Source organism: Bos taurus, chromosome 1, assembly GCF_002263795.3.
Source record: "Bos taurus isolate L1 Dominette 01449 registration number 42190680 breed Hereford chromosome 1, ARS-UCD2.0, whole genome shotgun sequence".
NCBI lineage: Eukaryota > Metazoa > Chordata > Mammalia > Artiodactyla > Bovidae > Bos > Bos taurus.
Genome location: NC_037328.1, coordinates 71465253 through 71473319, shown reverse-complemented (window position 1 = coordinate 71473319; position 8067 = coordinate 71465253).

The window sequence follows — 8067 nt, the reverse complement described above, 5'->3', positions numbered from 1 at the left end:
GACCTGGGTAAGACGGACCTTGGGCCTGAGCTTTATGACTTAGGACAAACCTCTGCAAACCTGCACACGAATCCCTGGGGATCTTGTTAGACTGCCAGTTCTGACTCCGTAGGTCTGCAGCAAGGCTGCAGCTCTAACCAGCACCCAAGAGGTGTCCATATTGCCAGTCCTGGGACTGCATTTTAAGAAGTGAGCCCTTCTCTGACCACTGCCCCCAACAGCTGGAGGAGTCATGGGGAAAGGGGACATGTTCACCTGAAGCCCAGACCCCATTTTTTAGACATGCTCCTGAAATTCTTATCCCAGCTTCCAGGGTCTGGATGGCCTCTTCTCCAGGTCCTGCCTCCAAGGGTAGTCAAAAGATGGCCCTTGGCAGGGAGGTGTGGCTGGAGCTTGATGAACAGGCCCTCAAAGAATGGGATGGAACCTGGGTAAGAAGAGCTATGAGGTGGAGCCTGTTCCCTCTGAACCTCAGATTTCAGTCAGCCAAGTCTATATAAAGGTTTATTTGTCAAAGTAGGAGGACAGGACACGTTTAAGTTTGTTAGCTTGATTTGTAAGTTTCAAATTTGTAGCCGTGTGGTAGAAACTGTCTGGGTGCTGCAGACAGTTGCACCAGCCTGCTGTGTGCACAGCTCTTTTCAGGGCTCCAGAAGACACAAGTTCAGTTAAAGCCCACTACCCCTGTCCTTGGGCTCATTTGGTGAGGCCACTGGGCTAGTGTGTGGAAGAAGGGACAGTGAGAAAATGAGTGACCCCCCAACAAGGATGGATGGTCCTCCTGGCTTCTCAGCACACTGAGGAAGAAACACCACCCCACCTCCAGACTCCTCCCCAGGGCTTTCTTTACAGGTTTGCAATGAGGATGGCTTCCTTAGGACCACGACCTACGAAGGTTCACACAGTAGGTATACATGCTATAATTTTTTTAAGTTGTTTCAATTTGGAGAGAAACATAAACCTAGGGCTGAAGAAATTTGAACTGTAGTTCCGCTTTTGGTGTTCACCCCAGGGAAATGCTTTCTCCTGTCTCAACCTCAGTCCCCAACTCTACAAAATGGAGATTTGGATGGGCCCTCTGTAGCTCCAAGCCCAAACAATTCTTCTTAGACTCAACAGTCTCCATCTTCCCAGGATTATTCCCTGGTTGGTGCTGAGCACAAAGGGGCCAGGTGGGCTCTTTTTATTTCTGCCTCCCCAGCTGCCTTAGGGTTGGCACAAACAGCCTAAAAGCTGTTTCACAACCTGAAAGTCATTACATGTTAGTGATTCTCAACCTGGACCATTTACCAGAAACCACCCGGAGCGCTGGCCCCACCCTGAGCATTTCTGACTCCGTGGGGCAGGGGTGGGGCCCAAGAATGAGCATTTCTGATGCTGCTCCTCAGGCCACTTCGATTTGGAGAGGACTGTGAAAGACAGTGAGAGCGTGACAAGGGCTGCCCCGGTGGGGTGGGGGCCTGGTGAGAAAGGCGCATAGTTCGGAGGCCCTCATGGAGGGAGCTGCACCAGCCTGGAAGGAGGGGTGGCCTGTGACCACGCTCCGTGCTCCATGGCGGAGGGGAGGGAGGTGCAGGATGATGCTGAAGTGCCCAGCCAAGGGGTCCCAGCAAGGTAGCTGAGGGTGAGGGCAGCATCCTGACTTTGGCTTCCCACGTAACATGGCTCTTGGCTCCCGCTGCCCCTGGGTTCCCCACCAAGCGTTTCTGAGTAGGGCTTTCAGGAGAGGGAGAGCTCTCAAAGACGAGCATGAGGAGCACATGTGGTCAGGATAACCCTCTTCCACTTTTCTAGTTTCTGACATGCCCAGAAACCCCCAACTCCATTTTGCATTGTCTACTGTGGCCCTCCTTTGGGACACTGGGGGATGAAGAGAAGGGCCTGGCAACTTGCCGGCGGAGAACTAGTCGCCAAAATCCCCATCCAGGCAGATTCATGGCAGACTCTGCCTGTGGCATCCACCATCCCCTCCCACGTCTTCCTCCCTGGCACACCTTGGTTTGCTGCAGAATGTCAGCAAGTTCAGCTGAAACTCTTCACTCTGAATGGCCAGGGAACACAGGCCCGGCTGATGAAACAAGTCGAAGTTACGGAGTAGGGATTTCAGGAAGGCGCTTTCACGGGAGCCACTCTGGCTATCATAGCCCTGCACTTTCTCTCTTCTTGGGCCCAGAAAGCAGACACAAGAGTCTTGCTGTGCGAGGCACCAAGCACTGGATGAGCACATGGTGAGCAGAGCAAAAAGAGGGAGGCACTGGGGTTGAGTGAGCAGCAGTGCCCAGGCCAGACTGTTCTAATTTGATTTTCTAATCCACTGTTTGAGCTGAATGTACGCATGAGGTATACAGTGCTAACAGTTGGAAGGGCACGAGTTGGGTTTGGGGGACTTGTCCTGGTTTTTTAATAGGCTGTGTGATTCAGGGAAAGTCATTGGGTTCTTGTGTCTTCATCTGTGGGAATAAACTTCATCTGTGGGTCTCCAGGGTCTCTATATGACCTTCTGTGGCTCAAATCAAGAATCAGAGTTGGTGTCATCTGAGACTTCCAGGGCTGGGCTTCAGGGGGGATTTCAGTGATAAGGCAGGAGGTGACCTTAGGAATAAGTAGCACCATGAGGAATACAATGTTTAGCTGAAGCACAGAATTAGAGGTGTCAGCAATAATTCAGTCCAGATGTCATAAGCCTTTGAGTATCCTCAGAGAGTGGTTAATGTTTGTCCCTGAAAGGAGCTCCGGAGCAGCTGTGCAGACCTGTTCCCTGTCCCACAGCCCCTGTCATCAGGTGGATGCCAGCTGGACTTCTCGCTGCATCAGGGAGGATGGGGCATGGTGCCGTGGCAGGAGAGAAGTCTGAGACCCTTCTGATGGGTGTCAGCCAGGTCATAAGTTGTCCTCTGCGACATATGGATTAGTAGAGCCATCCCCCAAAAGTACAGGGTCTAAGAATGGGGGTATGTGTGCTGTGTGCTCAGTCAGGTCTGACTCTTTGCGACCCCATGAAATAGCCTGCCAGTGTTTCTGTCCGTGGAATTTTCCAGGCAAGAATACTGGAATGGGTTGCCATTCCCTCCTCCAGAGGATCCTCCTACCCAGGGATTGAATTCGAGTCTCTCGTGTCTCCTGCATTGGCAGGAGAACTCTTTACCACTGCACCACCAGGGAAGCCCAAGACTGGGGGAGGAAGGGGAAAATCAGAGTACTGTGATTAAAGATCAGGAAATGGAGAGAGGCTGCTAGGAGCCTGATCATCCTCCACCCTGGCCCAGCCTCAGCCCTGTCCTGAAATGGATCCCTAACAGCACGTGCTGCCTCTGTCAGCTTCCTGAGTAAGCAGGGGTGGGGCCCTCCTGTCTTAGCAAGAGGAAGAATACAGCAAGAGCTCTTTTAATTTTTACTGGAGTATTATTGATATACAATGTCATATTTCAGGATACAGCGAAGTGATTCAGTTATACATTTATCTACTCTTTCAGATTCTTTTCCCATATAGGTTATTACAGAATATTGAGTAGAAGTCCTTGTGCTCTACAGTAGGTCCTTACTGATTATTTTATGTATAGTAGTGTGTATATGTTAATCCCAAACTCTTGATTTATCGCTCCCTCCACTTTTCCCCTTTGGTAACCGTGAGTTTATTTTTTCAAGTCTGTGAGTCTGATTCTGTTTTACAAGTCGTATATATCATTGTTTGTAGATTCCACATATAAGCTACAAGGGCGTCCCTCGTGGCTCAGTCAGTAAAGAATCTGCCTGCAATGCAGGAGACTCAGGTTTGATTCCTGGGTCAAAAAGATCCCCTGGAGAAGAAAATGGCAACCCACTCCAGCATTCTTGCCTAGAGAATCCCATGGACAAAGGAGCCTGGCCGGCTACAGACTATGGGGTCGCAAGAGTCGGACATGACTGAGAGACTAAGCACAGCACATATAAGTGATATATGATATTTGTCTTTTCTCTGACTTATTTTACTTAGTATGATGATCTCTAGTTGTATCCATATTGCTGCAAAAGGCAGCGATTATTTCTTTATGATTAATATTCCATTGTGTATATATGTACCACATCTTCCTTATTCATTCGTCTGTCAATGGATATTTACATTGCTGCCATGTCTTACTATGGTAAATAGTGCTGCAAAGAACATTGGGATGCATGTATCTTTTCAAATTATGGTTTCCTTCCCATCTGATCATGGTGTATGATCCTTTTAATGTATTACTGGATTTGGGCTTGCTAGTATCTTGTTGAGGATTTTTGCATCCATGTTTATCAGCGATATTGGCCTATAATTTTCTTTTTTGTGGTAACTTTGATTTTCGTAACAGGGTGTTTCGGTTTACAGTAGCCATGAGGTTTTGATATATCAGTCTATGTGTATACACAAGATTGTTTCAAGTTGCTGTTCTCTTCATTTCAAATGCACTTCCAATATTCTGCAATATTCCAATATTTGTACTGTTCTCTTCTCACAATGTCTGGGTTTGATATCGTAATTTTCTGTGGATGATTTCCTACCTTTATGTCTGCCTTTACAGGTGAGCTTTCCCATTCGTGATTTTCCGGTTTCTAGTTGTTGTCTTTTCCATCTAGGGGAGTTCCCTGAGCATTTGTTGTAAAGCTGGTTTAGTGGTACCAAATTCTCTTAGCTTTTGCTTGTCTGTAAAGCCTTTGATTTCTCCCCGGTATCTGAAAAAGAGCCTTGCTGGGTAGAGTATTCTTGGTTGTACATTTTTCCCCGAAAGCACTTTTGAAGACCATCTCCTGGGAGGAGGCACTAACTGGCAACCATGACAGTCAAGGTCATGATCAGTCTGGTGGGTGTCTGCTCAGGGATGGTCATCTCCATGGAAACAACCTGGATGACTCATAGATAGGCTCTCACTGCCAAGACTCTGGGACTCTGCTGTCCTCTCCCCCATTCCCTTCTCACCCTCTTTAGCAGGCCTCCTCCAGACCTCAAACCCAGCCCCTGATAGAGTCATTGTACCCCAGCAAACCAACCCATGACCTTGGGACACACTTGAGGGGCGCAGAGGAAACCTTGCCTTTGAAAATGGTGAAATAGGTTCACCTGTGTCTCTCCCCTTGGCAAAAAGCTCTGTATGAGTGTTGAGGGAGTGTATTCATAACAATGAAAGTTGCCCCGACTTCGTTTTCTTTTAAGTTTCCATTTATTTATTTTTGGCTGCACTAGGTCCTCGTTGCCGTGTGGGCTTTTCTCTAGTTGTGGTGAGCAGGGGTCACTGTCTTGTTGCAGCACAGGCTTCTCTTGCCGTGGAGCACGGGCTCTAGGGCAGGTGGGCTTCTCTAGTTGTAGCATGAGGGCTCAGTTGTCCTGCAGCATGCGGAATCTTCCCAGGCCAGAGATCTAACCCATGTCCACTGCATTTGCAGGTGGATTCTTAACCACTGGACCACCAGGGAAGGCCACTTTGTTTTTTAAAAAATAAGCCTTAGCTGGCTAAGGTATAGACTAAAGTCTGCTAACGAAGTAACTACCATCCAAAACCCTCCAACCCCCACACCTTGCTTCCCTCAAGTGCGTGAGAATTGGCAGTTAGCCCTCCTGCCTGTGGGCTCTCCCCTGCTGCTAAGTTGCTTCAGTCGTGTCCGACTCTGCGCGACCTCATAGACGGCAGCCCACCAGGCTCCCCTGCCCCTGGGATTCTCCAGGCAAGAACACTGGAGTGGGTTGCCATTTCCTTCCCCAATTCATGAAAGTGAAAAGTGAAAGTGAAGTCTCTCAGTCATGTCCCACTCTTCGCGACCCCATGGACTGCAGCCCACCAGGCTCCTCCGTCATGGGATTTTCCAGGCAAGAGTACTGGAGTGGGGTGCCATTGCCTTCTCCGGGCTCTCCCCTTCCAACTGTGAAATCTTCCCTTCCTTGGTTCTGCTTACCAGCCCTACCACAGACCTACCTTACTAGATAAAAGCGCAGGTCGATAAATGAATCAGTGGGGTACCAAGCCCAGGCTTCCATCATGGCCCACTGGCAGCCTTTGGCCCAAGGTCTTTAGGCCTCACCTGACCCTTTGGCATCCTAAAGGGCACAGTCAAGCCCCTGGCTGAGCTGCAGGCCCTCAAGCCCCACCAGCCTCTGTAGGGCTGATTCATGTGGCCTGGTCGTGTCTTTGGATTTGGACTTGGAAATCTCACAGGTTGGGGTCAAAGCCCACCCTGCATCCTACCCAGAGCTGCCCAAGAGAAAAAAAAGCTGCATCCCTGAGAGTGTGTCTGCTGAGCCGCCATGAGAGAATGTGGAGGAGCCCCTGGAAAACAAAACTCTGTGACTGGAATGAGGCAGCAGAGTAGCCACCGCTGCTGTGGGAATTTTCTCTAAGATCAGCATGCTAGAATGTGCCCGGAGACCGCAGGTGGACAAATGGCCAAGATAGAAGTGTGGTAATGTTCATCAGAGAGTCTCTGTGACAGCAAAATCTTGCAAACAACCTAAATGCCCAGGGTTTTAGGTTGGATAAATGCAAGATAATGCATATTTTCACTTGCAGTGAAATACAATGGATGGTCTGCAGCCAGCAAATGAAGGACAGAGCTCTATTTACCCATGTGGAAAGATTTCCGTGACATATTGTTGAGTAAAAAGAGTTGGTTATGAAACAGCTGATGATTCCATTATCATAAAATATCACACACACACACGGAGCCGTCTGGAAATCTGTTCACCAAACTGTTAACAGTAACTGTCTCCAGTTGGTAGAATTTAAGGGTAATTTTTACTTTACCTTTTTTTTCTTTAAATTTAAATTTTGAATTTTAAAGCATTCTATCTAACTAATTTTCATTTGGGAATGAATAAATAAACAAGCAAAACCTAAAACCTTCCATTGTCCCGATCACAGTCCTGATGTTTCACATCCTCTCATCTCTTGCCAAACAGTTCTGAGTCTGCCCCAGTGAGGAGCAGAGCAGGCCAGCAGGAGGACTGGGCTTGGAGCTACTCTGTGCTGGAGGGAAGTGGCTCTTCCATGAGCCATGGAACCTTCAAAAAGACAGTGAACCCTTCAGAGCCTCCATTTCTTCCCTGAGTGTCTGCCACATGGGCTGGTGGGGAGGCAACAATGGTGAGTCAAGTGCTCATGTGTCTCCTGGAGGGGATGGAGAGGGGATGGAGTAGGTCCCGCCTGCCCAGGCCAGTGCAGGAGCACAAACCCAAGGCCCCATGCACCAGACCCCACGACATGGGTCTGATTCTCCTACTTCTGTAACTGAGTGATCCTGAGCCCACACCTTCCTGCCAGGCTGTGGGAGGAAGAAAGAGAAATCTATGAAGCCAAGCTTTTCCTGAGAGAAGTGGACAAAAATCCAAGCTCACTGAGGTCAGAATTAGAACCCATGGGCCTGGGGGAGGGCTAGGGGCCTGACCCCAAGATCAGCCTGGCCACTTCAGGGAAGGTGGGGACACACAAAATCCCCTAAAGACCCCTCTACCCACCACCACCTCGCATATTCACACTCTTGTCTCCAAGGCATTCCCTTTGCTCCTGTCAGCCCCGACCCACTTCCATCACTAGTTCACTTGCGAAGAATCCGAGAGCTGAAGAAATCTCAGTAAATCAACTTGTCCAATCGGTGCCTCGCATGCCCTCACCTCTGAGGAAAACAAGGCCTACAAGGGCAGCACTTTCTGCTGATGGGAATGTGGCTCCAGGCTCACACTCAGAGCCTGGTTCTCAGCTCACAGGATGCAGTGCACAGCAACCAGCACAAACCTATGCACTGCCTTCCAGAAGACTCCCAGCCAGGGTCACCACCTGGGAAAGTTTTAACAATGTGCTACAACTATGTGCCTGAGGTCCTTATTGCCTGCTAGACCACGATCCAGCACCAAGATCCCATTTTGAAGTCTATTCCTAGCCTGTCTCCTGGCATCACTATTCACTGTCACAGGTTGGGTTGAGACGGGTGTGTGTGCAGATTTATTGAGGAGAGCTCTCAGGAACAGTACCTACAAGGGGGTGAGGATTCATGAAATGGGCGGAGAGGAGTTGAAATGCGATGCTGTAGCAAGGGAGATCCCAGCTGATCCCACAAGGAGCTCCAGTG